Source organism: Pongo abelii, chromosome 5, assembly GCF_028885655.2.
Source record: "Pongo abelii isolate AG06213 chromosome 5, NHGRI_mPonAbe1-v2.0_pri, whole genome shotgun sequence".
Classification (NCBI taxonomy): Eukaryota; Metazoa; Chordata; class Mammalia; order Primates; family Hominidae; genus Pongo; species Pongo abelii.
Window position 1 is genome coordinate 111630509 of NC_071990.2, and position 25752 is coordinate 111656260.

Sequence of the window (25752 nt, forward strand, 5' to 3'; positions counted from 1 at the left end):
CTGGGAAGTCTGATTGGCCCTCAACCTTAATATGTCCAAAACAGATTTTGTGACATTGATCCTGTCCCCAAAGCTGCTCGTCTCCCAGTGTCCCGTATCTTGGTAATTGGTAACTTTATTTTCTTGGTTGTTTAGGCCCCAAACTTTGGAATCTTCATTGATGTCTCTTTTCTGCTCACACTCTACACCTAAGGGTCAAGAAATCATGTTACCTTACCTCCAAAATGTGCCGCATTCCAACCACTTGTCACCACCATCCTTGCCACCACTCTCTAGTACAAGCCACTTAGTCACTTATCTGGACTATTTGCAATGGCCTGCCACTGTCACTGATTTTGTTCTTGATCCCTGATGCCATGTCTATTCTCAACACAATAGCCAGGGTGATCCTTTGACTGTATGAGAACTGCTGTCTTAGAGAAATTTTCATAAGAGGACATGTACTAGAAACTATTGTTTGTAATAGAGAAAAGTTGGAAACAACCTGTCAATGGATTAATACACTGTGGTATATTCCTAGAGTGGAATAGTATGCAATAGGAGAAAATAAGGTAGAGGTATCTCCCATAATGAGATCCATATGGGCTATATGGGAAGACCATGAAACATTGCCATATGAGAAAAGCAATTTAGGAAAGTGTTTAAATAAATATGATGCCTCTATACAGTGAGATACTAGGCAATCATTAACAATGAGTTGGTAGAACAATATGTACTAAGTGGAAAGATGTTCAAGATATTAATATTTTGCCAAAAAAGTGAATAGAATAATCTTTTCTATCCAATAGAATGTCTTTTAATGAAAGTATACACATATATGCTTAAATATATACAGAATATCTCTGGAAGGACATGCAAGAAACTGATAACTTGTTTTCTCCCGGGGAATAGAACATGAAGGTTGGGTGAAGAAGGGGACGTTTATTTTTCACTTTACACCCTTGGGTGCTACAAAATTTTTACATGAGTACATGAATATATGTATGTGTGCACATGCACGTATGTACACATACATATATATGGGTTTATTCTGTTGCTTTAAGGTTTGTGTTTCTTTGTGTTTTACATATAAAACTTCATCTGTGATATGGTTTGGTTCTGTGTCCCTGCCCAAAACTCATCTTGAATTGTAATCCCCACATGTCAGAGAAGGGGCCTGATGGGAGATGATTAAATCATGGGGCACACTCCCCGCTTACTGTTCTCATGCTAGTGAGTTCTCATGAGATCCGGTTGTTCAAAAGTGTGTGGCATCTCCCCCTTTGCTCTCTGTCTCCTGCTCTGCCATTGTAAATATGTGCACACTTCCCTTGACTTCTGCCATGATTGTAAGTTTCCTGAGGCCTTCTAGTCATGCTTCCTGTTAAGCCTGCGGAACTATGAGTCAATTAAACCTATTTTCTTTATAAGTTACCCAACCTCAAGTAGTTCTTTATAGCAGTGTGAGAACAGACTAATACAATCTGGAATTTTTATTGGTAGAAATAGTAAGATCGCAAGGAGCAGTGGCTCGCACCTGTAATTCCGGCACTTTGGGAGACTGAGGCAGGAGGATCACTTGAGCCCAGGAGGTCAAAGCTGCAGTGAACTATGATTGTGCCACTTCACTCCAGCCTGGGTAACAGAGTGAGATCCCACTGAAAAAAAAAAAAAAACCAACAATGAAGAAAGAAAAGAAAAAGGTAAGGATACATAGATACATTCTTCCAAATAACTGCCAATTGTCCCAAGACTGTGGAGTGACACTAACCCATTTTTTCTCCGTTGATTCAAATGCTACATTGAAAGTATACATTCATATACTACATTGCTATTGCTACTATTTTAATTATGACCCTCATCATCAGGTTTTTAAAACTCAAGTAAATTACCAGTTTAAAAAATTTTCCCTTGGGTTTAAACTGCAAGGTTATTAAAAAAATTGACCCCAAACAAAGGTACATATGTATATACACATCATCAATTATGTATTATTTTAATAAAAAATGTGTCTCAAACTATAAAGACATTCAAGCATGAATATTGGCCTTTTCCTTTAAAAAAAATTGAAGGAGATCCTGTATTTCTTTTATAGCCATATTATTAACCTTGAGAAACTGTGCTCATTGCCTGACTATGTGCTTTCAGTCCACTCTGTGGGGGTGTAATTGTGTGTTTTACAAGCACTCGCCTGGATTTATATAGTCATTCTGCAGGAAAGTGCCTCAGAACCAGCATGTGGTTGAGATTGTTCATCTCCCATTTAAATGCTACTATGTAACATTCCCCAGCTGGGAGGTTTCCTACTTAGTACTCACAAGAGCTACATCTAAGTATTGAAAAGGACCTAGAAATGTTCAGATTTTACTGAGATCTGAGCACTTTTCTTCTTCCCAATATATTCAAAAGGCAAAGTATTACTCTATTTCTTCTGCCTCCCCAAATAGGATAGTTCTGTGTTCTGTGACGAGACTGCACTACAGAGAAACGATTTGTACATTCCATATGATTGATTTATAACTATCATGGTAGCAGGAAGAAAATAGCAGCAATAATGGGTAAGCAAGCAAACTTCTGTTTCCGGGACTATTGCAAGCTCAACTCCCTGAACATCCCTTCCTCTATAAAACAACTAAAAATTCTAGATGAAATTATCTAAACGTGTAACATTTAAATTTAGATGAGTAACAAAACATTGAATTGGAAGTGTTGAGTGAAACATCAAGACATGATAAATACTGGACACAAAGCAAATTTTGAGACAGACCAAGATGAAGACATTCAATGCAAGTGGCCAAGAATACAGGCCACATAGAAGGCACAAAACAGTCTCGTGGCTCTCCCCTTGGAACTCCACTGGGAGCAGGCTTACGGGAAGAGTTCCTGGTGAGAGCTGCTGCTACCCTGTGACGGGTGATGACACTTTCTCACCATAAGTCCGAAGAGGAGCTTCAAGGAAACCTCTCAGAGAGCTTGACACATGTCCCCTGAAATTGTGAGCCACGGGACAGGTTATCCAGGGTTGAAGAAACTAAAGCAAAGAGGCTATGGCTCTTGGCCTGGGACAACAGGGCAGAAAAGGGGGATGCTCTGGTGCGGCGATGAACTTGCATTCTAATATTTTATGAAAATGTAAAGCATCTAGAATAGCCAAATATCTTTGGTGAGAAAAGAACAGATGAAGTTGGAAGACTTATTCTATCTGATTTCAGGAATTATTAAAAAGCTACAATAAGTAAAACAGTGTGCATTGGCATAAAGGCAGATACATAGATCAGCTGAGCAGAGAGCCTAGAAACATGAGGCCAGACACAGTGGCTCATGCCTGTAAGCCCAGAATTTTGGAAGCCCAAGGTGGGTGGATTGCTTGAGTCCAGGAGTTCGAGACCAGCCTGGCCAACATGGTGAAACCACATCTACTAAAAATACAAAAATTAGCTGGACATGGGTGGTGCATGCCTGTAATCCCAGCTACTCAGGAGGCCGAGGCACAACAATCACTTCAACCCCAGTGTTGCAAGTTGCAGTGAGCTGAGATCCTGCCACTACACTCCAGCCTGAGTGACAGAGCAAGACTCTCTCTCAAAAAAAAAAAAAAAAAAAGCAAAAATCAACTTGAAATAGATCAAAGACCTAAATGAAGGATTTAAAATTATAAAACTTTAAAAGATAAATGTACTAGTTATCTATTGTTGAGTAACAATGTTACTGCTCAACTAGAGGCACTTATTGGCAGAATTCAGTTTCTCATGGTTTTGGGACTAAGGACTTCAATACACTGCCCTCAGCTCCTAGACACCACCCACACAGTTCTTTGCCATGTGTTCCCCAAGGTAATCACTTGCTTCCTCAAAGCCAGAGAGAAAGAGACCCCAGCAAGATGGGTGCTAATATCCTATGTAACATAATCATGTATTCACACATAATCACATACATCCCAACAGCTTTGCCATATTCTATGGCTTAGAAGCAAGCCACAAGTCCTGCTCACACTCAAATCCAAAAGCAGTAGGAGAGTAACTGCAGAAAGTATATAGCTCTACTGCTCTGAAGGGGAGAAATGTACATGACTATACAGATCTTTTGTGTATTTGTTTAAAAAATAGTTCTACATGGCCAGGCACGGTGGCTCATGCCTGTAATCCCAGCACTTTGGGAGGCCGAGGCAGGTGGATCACAAGGTCAGGAGATCGAGACCATGTTGGCTGACACGGTGAAACCCCGTCTCTACTAAAAAATACAAAAAATTAGCCGGGCGTGGTGGTGGGCGCCTGTAGTCCCAGCTACTCAGGAGGCTGAGGCAGGAGAATGGCCTGAATCCGGGAGGTGGAGCTTGCAGTGAGCCAAGATCACCCCACTGCACTCCAGCCTGGGTGACAGAGCGAGACTCCGTCTCAAAAAAAAAAAAAAAAAAAAAAAAAAAAAAAAGTTCTACATGGATATTCCTTGTATGCTGCCTCGTATGGCAGTTTCTTTTCCGTGTATATTTTTATTTCCCTATTTAGGCCATAAGTTCCTGAAGGATAGGAGTATATTACTTACACCTTGTCAATTCCAGGGGACCCAGCAACAGAGTCTCACATGTATTCAGTACTCAAGAAATATTTGTCTAGATAGTCAGCTTGGCAGAATGGAAAGTGCATAGGCTTATGGAAACATGGGAAGTTAAATCAAATCCCAGCTCTTCCATTTACTAGTTAGGTAAACTACAGCATTAGTTAATATCTGTGATCTTCAGTTTCCTTATATTACCTCATAGTTTTGAGATTAAATGAGATACTGTGTATCAACTGACTGTTTCACTAAATAATAGCAATTACTGTTATTTATAGATGAGGATAACTAGTAATAAAATATTTTAAATGAGCAAGTGTAACATTAGACAGACAATTGAAGCAGCATTCTGTGATGGGTATTTCTTAGCATGTGTTAAAACATCAGGAATCCTTTTGACAGCTGCTCCCCTGGCTAAGAACGGCCCCTTCCAGGTGTGCACCCTCTAGAGTGCCCCAGAAACAACTCTTTGCCAACTACCTTCTGCAAACCATCTTTTCACTTGAACTGACTTCCTCCAAACAAACCTGATTAATTACTGAATAAAATACACCCGGGCGTGTCCTCGGAGCACAACAATATTTCTGCCACAAGAGGGCACAATGTGACTGTGTATACTGTAGTTTCTTAACAATTACAATCCTAAAAGTTCATATTCATTACAGGATACACTGTGTTCCAGTAATTGTTTTTATTTGAATTTTTTTTATACACTTGAATTAATTTTATTTCTTAAGGCAAGAATAATGGAGAGCAGGAAATTTCCACAATTTCCTTGTGGAAAATTGTTCTCAGGCTATAACTGGTTAAGTACAAACGTAACATCATTATTTTCTGTTTAAAATACTGTGATTCATCTGCTTTCTGGGAGTCATTTCCTGTAGGGCCTTAAGAGGCTTTCTAGCTCCAAATTACTCTACATTCCTAGTTCTTGTTATGTTTCCTGCAGGCCATCAAGTTCATGGATTTTATTATAGCCTTGCAAATTAGTAGAAAAAATTTACTAGCCCATAAATATTTTATCAGCTTCATCTTGCTCCTGGGGGCAGATTGGTAATGAAATCGCTGAAAGCACTATTATTCATAACTTACTCAGCTATAAAACTAATGATTGTTACATAACCAGTTTCTAGCTTTTTTTTCCCTCTCCTTGGGAAGAGTGTGCATGTTTAGTGGATGTGGGCATGAATGTGGCCAAATAAACCTGTTGCCCAACATCACATGCAAACCATGGCATGGATGGCAAGAGTGATACGTACAGAGTCTGGTTTCATTGACAAATGGAAGTCACTCTCTGCTATGACCTGAATATTTGTGTCCCCCTCAAATTCATATATTGAAATCCTAACCCTCAAATTGATGGTATTAGGAGGCAGAGCCTTTGGGAGGTTGTTAGGTCATAAAAAGCCCTCATGAATGGGATTAGTGTCTTCATAAAACAGGCCCTAAGAGACCCCTCACCCCTTCCACCTTGTGAGGTTACAGTGAGAATTTGGCCATCTATGAGGATCAGGGCCCTAACCACACACCGAACCAGCTGGCACCTTGATCTTGGGGGTACCAGCCTCCAGAACTGTGAGAAATAAATTTCTGTTGTTTATAAGCCCCCTAGTCTATGGTATTTTGTTATGACAGCCTGAACTAAGATACCTTCCTTTGAGAAGTCCTGCTGGCAACAACACTCATCCCCTGTTTGAGAGAATTACTGGCCAGAACGCGCCTGTTTCCTCCTCCTCCTCCTCTTTATCCTCCAGCCACCCATTTCCCCGGACACCTAGTGGGAAACTGGGCAGAACCTTGTTACACTGTTTTACAAACGTTTCTGTCTCTGGGCTGGAGATGGATGTTTCTGTGCTCAGGAAGCTGGTGTGCTTCTGGTGTGGTACAGCTGTCCGAGTCACTGTCCATCTGTCTCTGCAAAGTCACATGTTTCCTTGTGGTTGCCATATCCATTTCAACTTACACTTTATGTTCCATGCCAGCCTCCACCTGGCTAAGGGGAAGTGCCCTTCCCCTTGTACTTTGGGGGTGCCTGCCTTTTTCTGGAAGAATAGCTGTGGGTCAGCATCCTTCTTCACTCATTATGTCTGTGCCCCCCTCCAACTGGTCCACAACGAGAATAGGATGGCAAAAGAACTATACAGTTATTAATAGTGAAAGCAAATGTGCCACACAAGAGAAGCAGCCCCCTGTAGGCAAGAGGGTGGGTGAGGACAACCATGGAGAAGAGGCAGCTTTTCCCTCCACCGTCAGCTCCCCTCCCCTCTTAGTTTAAGCTCTGAGGAAGTGTGTGGGACCCTGATCTTCCCCATTATTGAGCCCTGTCCCATAAACAAAGGGAGTCGGTGAGGATCAGTGAAGAGAGGGCAGCAGCAGGACGGGGCAGCTGAAACCAGGATTCCCAGTGAGTGAATATGCCTGAGGATGCTGACAATTTGAACTTCAAGACAGATTTCAGGACGTGTTTTCCCCATGACTGTACTGAGAGAGGTTAATAGATGTCCTGTGAAAACAGAGTTCCACAAAATGTCTTTGTCACAGGACTTCTTGGAGCCTTTAATATGCCAAAACTCTTATCTCCCAAAGGGAGGTATTATTTTAACCACAAAACTTGTTTTTGAAATGGTGTCATACAAACCTACTGTTTTGAGTTACGTCTATGGGAACTATTTTTCTAATTATCTAATTTGGACCAACTATTCTAAAAGCAACAATCACAATGTGTTGTTCCTTTATTAAATAAGAGCAAAATGTGTTTAGTTATGTGTGATGCAGAATAAGACGGAGGAGTACTTTGGGGAGGGTTGTTAGAAGATTGGAGGTGGCATTATCACTAAAGATTTGCAAATGCCTAGAGTCTTTGTGAAGGGTACAAAGCTTGTCTGTTATCCAGGTATATATTTATTTCAACATGTAACCACCCAGTGAATTCTTCTTGCCCACTGCCCAGATAAAGCCGACTTACCAAGGCGGGGGAATTGCAATAGAGGAAGAGTTTAATACACATAGAGCCAGCTACATAGGAGACCAAAGTTTTATTATTACTCACATCAGCCTCCCAGAAAATTTGGAGGCTATGGTTTCTCAAGGAGAGTTTGGCAGTCAGGGGGCTAGGGAACAGGTGCTGCTGATTGGTTGGGGATGCACTCATTGGGGTGTGGAAAATGGTCCTCTTGCTCTGAGTCCACTTCTGGGTGGGGCCACAGGACTGGGTGAGTCATGAGTCTCGGGTCCAGGTGGAGTCATCTGGTCATCAGAAATGCAAAAGTCTGGAAAAACATCTCAAAAGGGCTACAATAATGAGGTTATTTATAGGAGTAACTGGGGAAGTTACAAATCTTGTGACCTCTGGAACAATGGCTGATAATCCTTTATGCCTACATCTTAGCAGAATTCAAGTCCCTCTCATAATCCTAAACTTGTGAACTTTTATTAGTTTTATAAAGGCAGTTTCATTTTGGGAAGACTTATTATCATTTAAACTATAAACTAAAATTCTCCCAAAGTTAGCTTGACCCATGGCCAGGAATGACCAGGGCAGTTTGGAGGTTAAAGGCAAGATGAAGTTGGTCAGGTCAGATCTCTTTCACTGTCATAATTTTCTCACCATTATAAGTTTTGCAAAGGCAGTTTCTAACAAGCTTGCAGTGCTTCCCTGGCGTCACCTTGTAAGAATTCCCAAGTTTGTCAGGTGTGGTGGCTCAGGCCTGTAATCCCAGCACATTTGGAGGCTGAGGTGGGAGGATCACGTGAACCCAGGAGTTTGAGACAAGCTTGGGCAACATGGCGAAACCCCATCTCTACTAAAAACACAAAAATTACCTGGTTGTGGTGGTGCATTCCTGTCACCTGAGCTACTTGGGAAGCTGACGTGGGAGGGTCACCTGAGCCTGGGGAGCTAGAGGCTGCAGTGAGCTGTGAACTGTGATTGTGCCACTGCACTTCAGCCTGGATGGCAGAGTGAGTCCTTGTCTAAAAAAAAAAAAAATTCCCAAGTCCTAGAAACTGGTTTAGAGGTGGCCCAGCCCATGGTGTGATGGATGGGTAAATGAAGGGGCTCATGTTTGTTAGGCAGGATTTGAATGTCTAAGATCTCAGGGAGATATATCCAGCCCCTGTGTCTTCTTAGTGAGGTATAAGAAGCTGTCTTTTCCAGAAATCACAGGTTAGGCTATTCCCCCATATGTAAATCAATACAAGTTGATGATCTGAAAGAACAGGAATTGATTAAAAGGAGGCAGATTATAGGCAAATACAATCCCAGGAAAACCTGGTATAACATGTAAATTGATGGTGTTACCATTGTCTTATATAGTAGGAATTGCTATGGTAACACACAGCACAAGAGTGCTGAAAAACATTTTGGTTGGTTCCTTTTGCAGGCTAGGGAGTGTTTTCACTCATGTGCAATATGTCCCTGAGCCCTGCTGATCTTGCTTGCTTGGGACCATGAGGATAATGAGAAATGGCAGTGTCCTCAGAGCACGTTCAAGGATGAGGGGATTGGAAAGCATTATCTTCTGAATTCCTAATAGAGGAAAGCAAACCAACGATGTTCAGGGCTCGAGAATAGAGAGCAATAACTACGTCCATATCTAATTCTGCCCATGTCATCTAGCCACAAACCATCAACACTTTGCACCTATAGAAGCTTCCTCTAGAGTGTCTTCTGTGAATACCTGTGTCGAGTTGGCCCAGAAGGATTCTGGTCTGGGACCAAATTCGGCCATCTATTCTGAGAGACCAAAGTCTGAATTCAAAACCAAAAACCAGAAACTGAAGAAAGGAAGAAAAAAACAACAATCCTTAGTCTCCTGAGAAACCTAGGGAAAGGGAGGAGGTGCATACAAATACCCAGGGCCACACGGAGAGAGGACTTAAATGACCTGAGAAAAAATGTGCCATTGTAAGTGGAGAAGAAAACAGCTATTGTCTAACACTTAAATAAAAAATACTGTATAAACAGCTAACAGCTGTTTTTCAGCCTTTGCTTTTTAGAGCAAAAGCCAATAAAAGAGAAGACATGTGCTTTCAAATGTGGTTTTTGTTCAGAGCCCAGATTTTCTACAACTAATTTACAACCCAGAAGTAGACCCTGTTTCAGATAGTTTTGTTTTGAAGAATAGAGAAAACTACAAAGTTCAGTAGAATGTCACAGGCCCAGATGGAGGTTGAGCCAGACAGACTTTGCTGTACCAAGGAAAGACTTTGCTGACTTGATGGACAATCAGCGGTGATTTTAGTGTTAAAAAACAGAAACCAGAACTCTCAAACCCCACCTCAATAAGTAGACAATGAAAGTGAAAAACAGCAACTTTGCAAGCAAAAGTAGGAAACAAGGTGCATCTCTCTGAGACGCTGTTGCTTGATTGATTTCAGCACCCCTAGCTACCATGATCATCAAAGGAGTAAATAATACAGTCCATACATTGTCCACATGTAAAAGCCACCTGATAAGACTATGAGGACTCTAATGGGCATCCATATTATAAATAAGGAAATTATAGGGGACTCTCAAAAGGGATATTTGTATACAAAATTACTAGCTAAATTCTGCAATTATGAAGCCAGAAGGATAACAGTGAGGCAAGGCCCTTGTTATAAACAGGGACACAGAGATGATCCCATACTTATTCCCTCCTAGCGCCTCTGTTCATGCTGTTTCCTCCACCCTGAGTACCAGCTTCAGGCCCTTAAAGGAAATCCTACACTTACTCTGGGTATCAGTTCTTCACCCATCTCTACCTTTGTATTACATGTGAGGGCATTTAGATGATACAGCTGTAGATATAGACATAGATAGACAGATGTAGACAGAGAAAGAGAGATAGAGCTTTGAAATGTGCTCTAGTTCTTTCCTATGTCTATGTCTTATTGTTTCTAAAATTTTGAAGTGTGGGCTACACCTACTTGTGCCTGTCTAATTCTTGCTGTTGTGTTTATATGCCTTGAACATTACAAACACACACCATCCATTCTCACTATTCTGACAAAACTGATCCTTTGAAGGCCTCCTGCTATAATTCTACTGCATTCTGGATACAACATGTTTTTTAATGCACTGCTGGGCTTGCAGCAATGGCAAACAAACTCTCCAAACAAAGAAACAATGGCAGTGAGCTGAAATCCAGGAAAGAGCTAAAAGGTAAGTGTGGGACAAAATCTGACACTAAGCCCCAAGCCCATTGCAAGATGCAAAAGTCAACTTCAGGTCTCCCACTGTAAACCATGACCCCTGAAGGAGGCTCAACCAGTCCCCTGGGCCATGGAAGAAGCAAGTGACAACCTCTTCTGGAGTACATAACTTCAACTTAGGCCCCCAAGACTCCCAATGATCAAGCACAATGTGTTCAGGATCAAAGACCACCACCAAACAGCAAGAGAATAAGCCAGCATATGAAAGAGAAAGCAAAAATAATAAACAATAAATTTACACTCCCAAGACTTTGGTATTAGAATTATTAAATGCAAAATAGTGCATTTTAAATGCAAAATCTTGCATACTAAGTGTTGTATAGGAAATATTTAAAGAAATCCAAGATGAGATCATAAATGTGTGGAAGTAACCCAGATACTATGAAATATGACCAGGCAGATTTGAAAAAGAGCCAAGTAAAACATTTATAAATGAAAAATATAATTGTTGACATTAAAAACTCAATGACCAAATTAAACAGTATATAAGAAACAATTGAAAAGAGAATTATTTAACTAATATATCTGAAGAAATTACCTGGAATATAACACAAACAGACAGGAAGATAGAACATAAAAGAGGGGTTAAGACATAGATGATAGAATAAGATTTAATATAATAGGAGTGGCAGAAAAGACTAGAGAAAATAGATGAAAAACCAATATTAAAAAAGATAATAAATGAGAATTTCCAGAACTGATAAGAGATGAGTTCCCAGATATAGAAAGTTAAACCACCCTTGCAAAAATTACAACAGTGAGAAAATTATGACAGTGAAAGAGATCTGACCTAACTGACTCCATCCTGCGTTTAACCTCCAACCTGACCCTCTTCCTTCCTGGGCATAGGCTGAACTAACTTTGGAAGGAATTTAGTTTATAGTTTGAAACAGAGATGATAACAGCCCCTCCCTGAAACAAACTCCCTCCTTGTGTGGGGACCAAACTGCCTCTGTAAAACTAACAAATTAACCACAAGATTAGAAATTATGGCTTAGGAGTTATACAGCCAGAGGGCACCAGATTCCTAACCTTCCTAATTGCTTTTGTGAATAATACCTAAGATTGGTGTTTGGGATATTTTTCAGACTCTGCACTCTGATGGATCCAGTGGCGCCACCCAGACCAGTAAACTGGCTCCTCTGGTCTTGTGGCCACCATCCAGGAGCTGACTCAGAGCAAGAGGACAGCCTGGACTCCCTGTGATTTCATCCTTAACCCAACCAATCAGCACTCCCCATTCCCTAGCCCCCTGCCTGCAAGACTGTGTTTCAGGGAGGATAATGTGAGTAATAATAAAACTTCAGTCTTCCATTTAGCCTGCTCTATGTGTATTAAAGTCTTCCATTCAGCCAACTCTGCATGAATTAAACTCTTTCTCCATTGCAATTCTTCTGTCTTGATAAATTGGCTCTATCTGGGCAGCAGGCAAGAAGAACTTACTGGGCAGTTACAGATGCACACCATATACCATGCAGGATAAAGTTTTTAAAATCTACACCCAGTCTGCAGAAGATAGTAATAAAATTGCAGAATGCTAAACTCAAAAAGATCTTAAAGCAGAAAAATGATAGATCATCTACAAAAAATATTAGCAACATACCTTTATACAGCAACAGAAACTAGACAATTGTGGAACAATATCTTCAAAATGATAAGAGAAAATAAATGAAAATTGCATGTGCAGCAAAACTACTTTAAAAAAAAAAATAGGGGAACAGATGGCCAGGCACGGTGGTGCATGCCTGTAATCCCAGCACTTTGGGAGTCTGAGGCAGGTGGATCATTTGAGGTAAGGAGTTCGATACCAGCCTGGCCAACATGGTGAAACCCCATCTCTACTAAAAATATACAAATTCGCCAGGTGTGGTGGGCACCTGTAATCCTAGCTACTCAGGAGGCTGAGGCAGGAGAATCGCTTGAACCTGGGAGGTGGAGGTTGCAGTGAGCTGAGATCACGCCATTGCACTCCAGCCTAGGTGACAGAGGGAGTCTCCATCTCAAAAATAATAATAATAATAATAATAAATAGAGGAAAAGGTATACAAACTTATTTGATGTGTACACATGGGAACCTTCAGAATGAAGACACAACTTCTCAATGTGGTACAGCAGCTTACATGCCATCTTGAGGTTACAGAAAGAATGGGGGCTTGAATCTGGGTAGAATGGGTTATGGGAATGGGGAGGAGAATAATTGTATTGAGGAGCAATAAATGATCACCAGTGAAAATGGTTGGATCAGGGAGCAGAAATTAACTTGTAAGTAGTTCTTGGAATTTACATGATCCTTGGAGACAGTCATTATCTCAAAAAGGTTCTGTTCAGGTGTGGTTACATTCTTGGTCTTCTTTCCTGTAATGGATAATGAGATAACGGAGGAGAACAAGAGCAATTGTTCTCCTCGGTGGGTCAGTCCTATCTTTATGTGGATGGAGAAAGCCTCTTCCAGGGCTTGTTGATCTCTAAGGGTGTGGAATTCAACATACTCACTATACCAGGGAGCCATATTTTGGGATGAAATATTTCAGTCATCACTTTGAAACTTAAAAAAATTCACATATTAAAAGCCAAGCAGATAGCTTTGGAGAAACTTGTTTTAGAGCTTGTTAGAGATAGACAAAGAAATGGAAAGACAAATTGGAAGGAACAGAAAAGAGCAAATTTAAATATATCATCCTCTTATCTTCTTTAGTCAGTCTCTTAGTCCTGAGAATAGATCAGTTCAGTTAAACAGCTGTGTCTCATTCTAGGAGGTGGCATTGCAGACGGGGTGGGCCACTATATATGATGCAGGCAAACAGATCTTTAATAGGAGGCATTTCTACAGAAACAGAAGGAAAGCAAAGGTGAATGTCCTGGAGCAGTCAATAGACTAGTTTTTCTAGAGTCTCTCAAGCATCTTCAGGTTGCAGTGGCAACCTGACAGATTTTTCTGGATTGTGGCTCGAATTGGGTGTTCAAGTGAACTTTCTGAGAAGTCCATACATCAGCAGGCAGGCACAAAAGTTGTGTATATATATAGATATATATATATATATATATATATAAATTACATATGTTGCTATTGTTTCTCCTGAAGTTTAAGTTGCTAGCTTCAGTTTATAGAGCTTTAAGAAAAGCACGGTTTTAATTTCTAGTGATTCCAAGTCAGAAAAATTGAAGAAAATTTTGAAAACAGTTGTTTTGACACTCAGCAAAATTACTTTTAAGAATGAGTGTGAAATAAAGAATTTCCAGGTAAGCATTATGTATGAACAAGAAAATGAACAACACAGGGGGTGCTATGCTTAAGCTTCTTTCTGGGCTTCATACCAGGAACACTTTTATGTGAAAAAGAAAAAGATTTAAGTATGAGGTTAACATTTACTCCACTGAGTGACAAAGAAGGTTTTTTCATGTTCTCTGACTCTCTGGGAATTCAGGAAACAATTGAGTTATTGGTGGTTTAAAATGTCAGAGAGCAGTAATCACTTGCACAATGTGCTTCCCACTCTCAATTACTTCAGGCATTGTCTGATTTTGAGGCTATTCTTGAGAACTAAAATGTTTTTCTAGTGTATATTGTGTAGTTTCCACGTGCTCAGTATGACTAATGCATTAGTCACAGGTTACACTATGAGAGACTCAAGAAAAGACAGTCTTGATCTCTGAAACGACCTTGTTCCCAACTCTAAATTCCTCCTCTCCAACCAATGATTCCCCTCTGCCTCCACCTCTGAGACTGGTTCTTTTCCTGGCAGGAGATACTTACTGAGCACGTATTTGCCGATTCTTGAAGCCTTTAGTTCAGTAAGAAATCTCCACCCTCCTTATGCAGACATTCTCTCTGGATTCCTCTCCCCTTTTCTGGTAATCTCTTGTCTATCGGTGGGAAAATATGTGAGCCCAGCTGTTAGAGAACCGAGAAATCAAGAAACAAGAGAAAAAATTAGGTGGGGTTGATGCAACTTGAACAAAAATATTTTGATCTGTGCTTTTTGTCATATGGAAAAGCATGAACCAACCCATGTATCCCACAATCAGGAACTAGCTTAGCAAATTTGAGCACGTGAAGGAAATGGAATATTATATTGCCATGCCTGATGACAAATGCAAGGACTATGTGACCAGTGGCTACCTGGGGACTATAAGGCTATCAAACTGTTTATGTAAACTAAGGTCAACTCATAAACTTAGAGAGCAGACTCAGTTATGCACGCAGGTTACAAATACGGAAAAATCAGACAGATAGCCAAGAACTGAAAGAGAATATAGAATCTTGTAACTTAGTAAATTAATAGTGAAAGTGTTTTCATATTGTTTTTGTTGCTTCCATGATTCTTGCAGGTTTTCATGTAAAGGGAGCTACATTTTTATTTTAAATGGTGGACTGAAAAAATATGGTGAATGTACTAAACTCTGAACAGGAGACAATTCAGTAATTTCTATAAGAAAATTAACTATAACAAATTAGTAACAGGGGATTGAAGTGATGAAAGATTGGCTAGTAACCAGTAAAGAGAGCTCTAAAGAATATAGGAATAGCAGATACAGACAGCAGCTATCTCCCCTAGGACTGAGATAGAGCATTCAAGGAAGAGCTGAGATCCAGGCCTCATGGAAGAGGGTCTGGCCAGGGCTTTCAGGATGGGGGAAAAGTTCATGAGGGGCCTCACTGCTGAGGCTCTCCATAAACCTGTCTCTGGAGTGCTTAGGAAGGCACCCACTGCAAAGCTGCCCAAGCGGGTGCCAGGGAAGCCATCCAAGGGGCGGTACCCCATTTTGTGCACCCTACTGCTAAGCTTCCTGAGGGGGCTTTGGCAGAAGTCATTCACAGGGAGGTGCCCAGGGAAGCTGTCCGCAGGAAGGCATCTCAGGCTGCTGGCCACCTGGGGCTGCAGAGAAAGCTGTGCAGGCTGCAAGAGCCTGAGAAAGCAAGCCCCCTGGAACTAGGAAGAGCAGCCATTTTCTCTGACTATGTCTCTCCAGGACTTCCCACTGACAAAGCCTAACCCTCATCGTTCTCGCAGAGTGAGTAATGAAGGACGAATTTGGAGCTCAGAGGCAACTAATTGATAATTGTCACAGTGAATTAAGCTGCTGATGGAGCTTGGGCCATACATATGTTCATTCCAGGCTCAGAGCCCTGGATTTTCCTATCAGAAAGCCGAGCTCATGCAGAAAGCCTGAGCTAGTGATCAGACAGCCCAGCAAGCTGGTTCTTAACTTTCCTTGTGTGCAATATCTTATGAAAGCTTGCTGGCTTTCCATATGAGTCATTACTATCATGTGCCAGGCCCTAAAATATATATATTTTAAATATAACATATATAAGATTATATATATTCTTTTTAAAAAATATCAACCATTATTTTAGATACAGGGGGTACACGTGCCAGTTTGTTACATGGGCACGTTGCACCTAGTTTGTGAGCATAGTGCCTAATAGGTAGTTTTTCAACCCACATCCTGCTTCTTCCCTCCTCCCTCTAGTAGTCCACAGTGTCTGTTGTCCACATGTTTATGACTATGTGTGCTCAATGTTTACCTCCCACTTATAAGTGAGGACACAGGTATTTGGTTTTCTGTTCCAGCATTAATTCATTTAGGATTATGGCCTCCAGCTCCATCCACGTTGCTGCAAAGGACGTGTTTCATTCTTTTTTATGGCAGTATAGTATTCCATGGTGTGTATGCACCACACTTTCTTTATCCAGTCCACTGCTGATGGGCACCTACGTTGTTTCCATGTCTTTGCTACTGTGAAGAGTGCTGTTATGAACATACAGGTGCATGTGTCTTTTTGGTATAACGATCTTTTTCCTTTGGGTAGATACCAAATAATGGGATTGCTGGGTCAAATGGTAGCTCTGTTTTAAGTTCTTTGAGAAATCTCCAAACTGCTTTCCACAGTGGCTGAACTAGTTTACATTCTCATCAACACTGTATAAGCACTCTCTTTTCTCCACAGCCTCACCAGCATCTGTTGTTTTTTATTGTTTCATAGAAGCCACTCTGACTGGTGTGAGATGGTATTTCACTGTGGTTTTGATTTGCATTTCTCTGATGATCAGTGATGATGAACTTTTTTCATATATTTGTTGGCTGCTTGTATGTCTTCTTTTGAGAAGTATCTGTTCATGTCCTTTGCCCATTTTTAATGGAGTTATTTGGTTTTTGCTTGTTGATTTAAGTTCTTTGTAGATTCTGGATATTAGACCTTTGTCAGATGCATAGTTTGAGAATATTTTGCAACCCATTCTGTAGGCTGTCTGTTTACTCTGTTGATGGTTTCTTTTGCTGTGCAGAAGCTCTTTCATTTCGTTAAGTCCCATTTGCCAATTTTTGTTTTTTGTTGCAATTGCTTTTAAGGGCTTAGCCAAAAATTCTTTGCCAAGGTCAATGTTGAGAAGGGTATTTCTTAGGTTTTCGTCTAGGATTTTTATAACTTGAGGTCTTATATTTAAATCTTTAATCCATCTTGAGATAACTTTTGTATATGGTGAAAGGTAAGGGTCTAGTTTTATTCTTCTGCATATGGCTAGCCAGCTATCCCAGCATCATTTATTGAATAGAAAGTCCTTTTTTTTTTTTTTGGTCAGCCTTGTTGATCAGATGGTTGTAGGCATACAGCTTTGTTTCTGAGCTTTCTATTCTGTTCCATTGGTCTATGTGTCTGTTTTTGTACTGGTATCACGCTCTTTTGGTTACTGTAGCCTTGTAGTGTAGTTTGAACTCAGGTAGAGTGATGCCTCTGGCTTAATTCTTTTTACTTAGGATTGCTTTGGCTATTTGGTTCCATATGAATTTTAGAATAGTTTTTTTCTAACTCTGTGAAGAATAACATGGTAGTTTGATAGGAATAGCTTTGAATCTGTAAATTGCTTTGGGCAGTAGGGGCATTTTAATGATACTGATTCTTCCAACCCATTCGCGTGGAATGTTTTTCCATTTATTGGTGTCATCTCTGAGTTCTTTCAGCAGTGTTTTGTAGTTCTCCTTGTAGAGATCTTTCACCTCCTTGGTTAGGTGTATTCCTAGGTATTCCATTTTGTTCATGGCTATTGTAAATAGGACTGTGTTTTTTATTTGACTCTCAGTCTAGATATTTTTAGTGTATAGAAATACTACTGATTTTTGTACATTAATTTTGTATCCTGAAATCATACTAGAATCATTGACCAGTTCTAGTAGCCTCTTGGCAGAGTCTTTAGGGTTTTCTAAGTATAGAATCATATAGTCAGTGAAGAGAGATAGTTTGACTTGCTTTCCTATTTGGATGACTTTTATTTCTTTCTCTTGCCTTATTGCACTGGCTAGGTCTTTCTATATATATATTCTTATCTTCCCCAAGGCAGACTGAACCAAATGGGTATTTCCATTCTTGTGATTTCAAACATGTTATATAACAACACAAATTTGCCTTTCAAGTATTAATATACTGTGTTAAGGAAAATAATGAATAAAGAACACTGTAAAAATATTTAGTGGCCGCATAAATGCACATGTCATGGTTTTAAAGTATCTGTCCCATACTCTCTGACAATGGAGTGATCAGGCACGTGGGCCCTCAGCTACTTACTGTGTGACCTTGGGCAAACTATGTACCCTTCTGTTCGTCAATTTCCTCATCTGTAAAGTGGGTATAATAATAACATTTACTTCACAGGATTGTTGGGAGGCTTAAATGAAGTAATATATGTAAAGCTCTTAGGACAGGGCCTAGAGAGAGTAAGCACTCCACATGTTAGGTATTTGTATTAATATTTGAGAATGTCAATACCCAGACCCATGTGTGCCCAGACCCCTCTCAAGTCCCCTACAAGCTCTGCCAGTCTCCTTCCTTAGAATGTTCACCTTCCTCACAAACTGTGTGCCTTCTAAACACTGTGTGCCTCCTAAGGGGCACCTGGGCATGGTGCCACCACCAAGCCATGCTGATAGCCCATCACTGGCCATGCAGGACACAGGCCCACTCTTCTATCATCAATGCTGAACAGAAAGGCTGAAAGCCAAAACAAGTAAACTGGCCTCCACACAACCGATCCAAACAGCCTGGGGCCTGGCAGTGCCAGGGGAAGAGCTTGAAAGGAAAAACAACCAAAAACAACACACAGGCTTGTCTTTGTCATGGCTGACCCAGCTCGCAGCCAGGCACGGAAACAGAGTGGCTTTATAAGAAAATGCCTTTCTTTCCACGCAGTAATTGAATCCAGTTGTGGCTTGAGGTTGTACATTAGTGGGGTTTTAAAAAGGTTTGTCTCTTAGACGCTTCTGCTCCAGCTGAGCAATCTTATATTTCTGTTAAATTCCTGTGAAGCAGCGTGCTAAAGCATCCATCATATCGTACAATCCTTTGGGATCTGACTCTCACACTCACCCAACAGATAAGCCAGGAATCCTTTAGGCTCTTTAAAAGCTAAACCTCTTGAGTGGAGTCCAGGACGACCCCTCTGGATACAGAATGCTGCTTTGCAGTAGATAGCATTTGGAGCAGTTCTAGGGCCGCTGAATTTTCAGAAGGCTTCAGGTTGACTTCAGCACCATTCCTCTTCAAGAGGGCTCTCTCTCCTTGTCCAATCAACACTCTTCTGGCGACCCCCTAAGGGGGAAGAGCTCAGCGGTGGCTAGGACAGGATGTTTCAGAGTCAGATTGGGTTGCATCTTGTCCCGTGGCTATCACTGCTGGATGACAGCACACTTCACTGCTAATGAAATGAAACAGTCCCTGTTCTAGCAACTGCCACCCACATCAAGACATCAAGTCTTACACCACCAGTTGGAGTCCTGCCCTGGAGCCCTCAGGGGCACAGATTCAAAGGCCTTCGCCAGAAGCTCTTCACTAAAGCAGACTTTTTACAAAGTTTTAATGACTTTGGTCATCCTGCAATGATAAAATGATCCACGTGGGCAGTAGAGTGGGATATGGGTTGAATTAAGAAGAGTGAAGTTTCTTTTGTAGACATGAGTACACACTCTGTGCACTGGACTCTGGTTGTGTGGAAGCTACAAAGAGTGTGCAGTCTCTCCTGTCCTCGGCACCTTATGTGCCTCTGTCCTCCAGCTTCTCCCTGGTTTCAAAACGCTTTCACTCAGGGTGCTGGGTGGAAAGGAAATGTCACATATAGACACTTGGGAGAGTTTAGTAAAGACACTATTTGCAAAGGTGTGAGCAGGGTATGGGGTTGGGGGCTGGGGGGAGGGCTCCACCCCTGGCCTGAGGGTGAAGGGAACAGTCACTAGATCCAGAGACAGCAGAGTGGGAACTAACAGGAATCATGACACAGCCGACAGGCGACCCCACAGCAAGGGACAGGGGAATCCAGCCCCTGCAGCTTCAACCTCTGCTCTCCTGGGGGGCTCCCCAGCCACAGCCCACCAGAAGCCAGAGGGCAATGGGGCCTGTGGATGGCGCCATACGAGTCAGCCTCTGCCCTGCTCATGCCAGCTCTCCCCGGCACTGCCAGGCCCCAAGCTGTCTGGTTTGGTTATAGGGGAACCAGTTTGATTGTTTTGACTTTGGGCCATTTTGCCCAGGGCATGAGCAGAGCAGAGGCTGGATCTGGAAGAGCCAGTGGGAGGCACGCAGCATACACACCACACCTGGAGACCTCTAGAACTCAGGGACTAGGTTTTACTCATCTTTATATTCTAGAGCCTGGTGCATAATGGCACATGATGTTTTTTTTTCAGAACAAATGTTAGAAAGAATGAATGAATGAAAGCGTACATACATACGTGGAAATGTAGCAGCACCAGGTGGCAGGTGAGGAAGCTCCAGAGGCGATACTATTGCACAGGAAGGAAACTGTCATGGGAGAGAGAACTCTGTGGCCTGGAGCAAGTGGAAGTGGCTTTATGAAGGAAGATGGAAAGCACATTCTTAAAGGAGTGTGTGGTAGGTCAGCAGAGAGGGCATTCCAGGTGGAGGAAGTGGGAGCATGGAGGCAGGAGTGGGCGCCATGTGTCCAGGAAACAATAGTGCAGTGTGGTCAGAGTGGGAGGTTCATGCAGAGACCGGGAGGTGTTAGGGGGAGCAGAATACAGAAGGGTCTGGGTGGTGGCCAAGGAGTCCAGGATGTCCCCTGAATATGGTGGGCAAGCACTGGGACCCAGGCAACGGAGCAGCTGAGGGCAGGCCAGGAGGTACAAAGACCAGAGATTCCAGATAAGGACTCTTGGACAAGCCAGCTCAAGAAAGAAGGGCAGAGGTGCATGAAGTGAGAAAGAAGCAAAGGACTCAGTGCCTCGCTGGCCCGGGAAAGATGGAAGAGAAGGGCAGGCACCAGGACCAGTGAGGCTGGGTCTGGGTGGCTGGGAAGTGACAATGTTGGCAGCGCAGAACTCTGCTGCAGTCTCTCCCAGGGCCACCCCGCCCAGCAGTCACCCCTAGGGCTGCCAGACAACAGCACACAAGAGGACTGGAGTGGCTCCTAGAGGTCGTTACACCTTGAAAGTCCCCAAGGAAAAATGTTTCCCAGGCACAGGAGGGAGGGCAGCTATGTCAGCTCTCCCTAGACCAAGATCCCTCACCTCCTTTGGTCCTCAAAAATAGAACCTCAGGTCTGGCTTGGAGGAGGATCTCAGCCAGATCAGCACCTACCTCCACCCAGGCAGAGTCGGGGGAAGACAGGGATCGCCATTCCTCAGGCGCCTGGCCCTGAGGTCCCCTGCGCAGTCCAGTCTCCTTGGTTGCTGAGAGCTGACATCTCATGACCCTTAGAAGGGTTGGGACAATCCCCATCAGCAGCTCAAATGCGCAGCAGTTATCAGAGGGAGGTCTCCCTGGCACCCTGCCCTTTGCCACGTGCTGCCCTGCTCGGTCACAGGCCCCCCGTCACCTGGTCTGTGTGCCAGGGCAGGAGTGGGACTCCAGGGAGGAGCTCCCCTTGCAAGCCCTGGGCCCTGCTGGCACCAATGTCCCAGCTTAAAAAATGAAAGTGAAAGAGAAAGATATCTGTACTAAAATATTTGTTGACTTTCTATCCTCTGGGGTAAAAGTGTGAGAAAAAAATTTAAAAAGAAATAAAATATCTGTTGATTTTCTAAAACCCACTGGGAATGAGACAGAAAAAAAATGAAGACAGGAAAAAAATGAAGACAAAGTTATCTCTTTGAGAGAAATGCTGTCCTGTGAATTTAAGCTCCAAGTGAATAAACTCATAAAAACTGATTGTGTTGGCCCCGGGTGGGGCGTGGAAAATGAGAAGCCTGAGACACAGCCCCACTGCTCAGGACCTCAGACTGTGGCCAAGCTCCCCGCCCCTGTTAGATTCCTAGGGCTGCTTTAACAAATCACCACAACAAATATGGTGGCTGCAGACCACAGAAATACACTCTCCCACGGTTCTGAGAGGGCAGAGGTCTGAAATCAAGGCGTCAGCTGTGCCATGCTCCCTCCAAAGGCTCTAGGGGAGAATCCTTCCTGTCCCTTCCAGCTTTTGGTGATACCCAGCTTTCCTTGGCTTGTGGCTGCATCGCTGCCAACTTTGCCTTTATCTGCACACGGGCTCCTCCTATTCTGTCTGTCTTCTCCTCTTCTGCCCTTTATAAGGACACTTGTCATTGGATTCAGAACCCACCTGGATAATCCAGATGATCTCATCTCAAGATCCTTATGAATTACCTCTGCAAAGATCCTCTTTTTAAATAAGGTCACATCCACAGTTCCAGGAGCTACGACGTGGACGTATCTTTTTGGGGGCCATCACTTACCCACCATCTGGCCCCCATCTTCATTCTCACCTTCACCGTGTTGTTTCTAGGTTGAGTTGTTTCCAGGTTGAGTTGAGTGTGAGACTCCACAATGAAGGCGGGAACAAAGATGGGGGGCAGGTGGTGGGTAAGCGATGGCCCCCAGAAAGATAAACAAGTTGCCTCATCGAAACAAACGAAAAAACAAGTTCTTTCTTTCCTGTTACCTGTTAAGCTGAGTCACTCATGCTTTCCCTCCTTCACTTAGCTATCACATTTCTCCAAAGTGTGGTTTGTATCAATACTTCTGTTTTTGACCTACCACTTACTTTTCAAAGCAATTTATTATAATGTTTTAAGCATACAGAAACATGTAAAGAACAATATGATTTTTTTAAATGTTAATGTTTTTCTCTCATTTACTCGTTTATAGCAAAATATAACATAGGATTTTCCATTTTAATCATTTTGAAATGTATGGTTCCATTAATGATTCCCACTCACTTTTAAATGTTTTGTAATTGAGAGAACTCTTACTGGACAGGGATGAGGGTAAAAGCCAAAGTCTGCCAGTGTCCATCCTCAACCTTCTCAGCCCTTTACTAAATCAGATACTGCTAACCACACCACGCTTTTTTTTTTCCTGAGACAAGGTCTCATTATGTCACCCAAGCTGGAATGCAGTGGTATGATGGCTCACTGCAGCCTCGACCTCCTGGGCTCAAGCAAACCTCTTGCCTCAGTCTCCTGAGTAGCTGGGACTACAGGTGCACCACTGCCCCAGCTAACTTTTTTTTTTTTTTTGGTAGAAATGTGGTCTCAGCATCTTGCTCAGGCTGGTCTTGAACTCCTGGCCTCAAGTGATCCCCCTGTGCCTTGGCCTCCCAAAGTGTTGAGATTACAGCCACTGCGCCTGGCCCACCCTTTTCTTAAAACTCCTCCCTCAGCTTCCCAGATCTGTGTTCTTTCCTTTCTCTACTATTTCTCTAGCCCCCTTCCTCTACTATTTCTCTAGCCCCCTTCTTCCTCATCTTCCTGGACTTGTCTGAGTTCCACTGAAGGCTGGACTTGTCTCTGAATCCACACTCGTATTTCCAACTGTCTTCTGCTCATCCCTACAAAGATGTCCTATTGAAACCTCAAACTCAGTTATGTTCAAAAGTGGACCCATGATCCCTTCTTTCAACACTTGTGCTTCCTCCACGTTCGCCCCAATCTGTACACAGCACCACCACCCATGCAGTCACCCAGTGCAGCACCATCTTGTCCTTCGTTATCCACTCTGACTCATAACTTCCATCTCTATAGTAGCTTCTCCCTCCTGACGTCTTTTCCATTCTGACCCTTGATGTGAACGCCTGCCTTCCAGTGTCAGCCTGGAACTCTATAGTAGACATCTCACAGGCTTGCCTACATCCACCCTCTGTTTCTGTTCTATTTCCTATATTGTTAATAAATTGTTCTTCCTAAAACAGTTCTGGCCAGGCACAGTGGCTCACACCTATAATCCCAGCACTTTGGGAGGCTGAGGTGGGTGGATCACTTGAGCCCAGGAGCTCGAGACTAGCCTGGACAACACGGAGAAACCCCATTTTCTACAAAAAAAAAAAAAAAAGTACAAAAATAAGCCAGACTTGGTGGCATGCACCTGTGACCCCAGCTACTCGGGAGGCTGGGGTGGGAGGATGGATGGCTTTAGCCCAGGAAGCAGAGATCTCAATAGTACCACCGCACTCCAGCCTGGGCAACTGAGAGAGACTCTGTCTCAAACAAACAAACAGACAGGCAATTCTGATACATCTAGTCAAAAACCTTCATTAACTCTCACTACTTTGAGAATAAAGCCTGAACTCCATGGCTGAACCCTCAATGCTCCCTGAGGTGGCCCTCTCCCTCCACCTCCATGCCACATTTCCTTTGCTCCAGTCAAACAGACATGCTGCCTTTTCTCTGCACACATCCCACGCTTCCCTCCTTACCTGTCCCCATGCAGAGTGTGAGTTTCACATTATTCTAAAAGACCTCTTTTCTTTCTGTTAAAATAAGCGTAACAAAATAAGAGATACTGACTGAACAGAAGACTGTCAAATTCCACAAACTGGAATCATCCACCTCTTATTTCCTGTACCAAATAAAAAACACATCCCAGATTCTTCTTCTATGACAGGGTTACAAACAGAGCTTTGTATGCTCATGGAATTCACCAGCTAAGAGTGGAACCATCGCCTTTTGAAGACTCAAACATTTTCTTGGTGATTCACCTGTGAGGGAATGCATCAACCTTCCTGCTTCTAATTTCTTTGACAGAAAAGGGGTTCTGGTAGCAAACACTATCACTTCAAACTTGAAATCTTGTGAATGAGATTTCTAGGATGTCCAATAGTGCTAAAGATGTGATGCAAAAATTAAATGGAAACTTCAGCCTGCAGAAATGATGGGAGACACAAAGAGGATAGACTCTTAGGTGTTTCACTGCATGTTTATTTCTTGTACATTTCAGTTCCCAAGCCCTAGGCTTTACCAGGAGATGGCATCAGAATGCTTTTAAGAAGCCGCCACACCTCACCAGTTCAGCCACACCAAAAGGAATGAATTCTTTGGAAAACCTAGGTGTGGCATCCTTTCATCCATTTGGAAAGATCTAAGTAGTATGTCCTTGTGTCTATATAATAGCTGAAGTTTTAGATTCTTCTTTTGGATCCTTTTTCCACTTAGTGCTATTTCTGTCCCTGCAGTCACTGAGATGTTCAAAAGCAGCTGAAGCTGCAGCTTTTGAAGCAGCAGGAGCACTGTGGGCACTCAAAGTCCTCAGAAATTCAGCCAAACACAAGTTAGGGAATTTTGGGTTTTCTTAGCCAAGAAGGGCATTCTGGTACATACAACCTGGGCTTGACCACTTGGTGGGCACTACTAGTGCTGTCACTGTTGGAAGGTTATACAATCTCTCTCAGCCTTTTTTTTCTCCTTTGTAAATGAAGAGTACTAAGATTGCTTTGTAGAGTTGTTGTAAGGATTAAAAATAACAACACATCAAGAGCCTAGCTCAGGATCTGGCACTGAAATGATTCTCAGTTAATAGTAAAATTGTTTATTTATTTATTTATTTATTCATCTATTTATTTTATTTTTTTGAGATGGAGTCCCACTCACTCTGTCACCCAGGCTGGAGTGCAGTGGCACAATCTTGGCTCACTGCAACCTCTGCCTCCCAGTTTCAAATGATTCTCTTGCCTCAGCCTCCTGAGTAGCTGGGATTACAGGCGTGCTCCACCAAGCCCAGTTAATTTTTGTATTTTTAGTAGGAATGGGGTTTCATCATGTTGGCCAGGCTGGTCTCAAACTCCTGAC

At 42.5% G+C, this 25752-nt stretch overlaps 1 long non-coding RNA gene across 1 annotated transcript; it reads right to left on the reverse strand.

Annotated features, from left to right (window-relative positions):
- Nucleotides 1-1479: 1479 nt before the first annotated feature.
- Nucleotides 1480-24435, reverse strand: LOC134761542 (uncharacterized). The gene is made up of 3 exons (XR_010140319.1): nt 24384-24435; nt 14483-14620; nt 1480-1637 (listed from the first exon to the last, which is right to left on the reverse strand). It is a non-coding gene; the product is annotated as an uncharacterized LOC134761542 (long non-coding RNA).
- Between the last annotated feature and the right edge of the window lie 1317 nt (nt 24436-25752).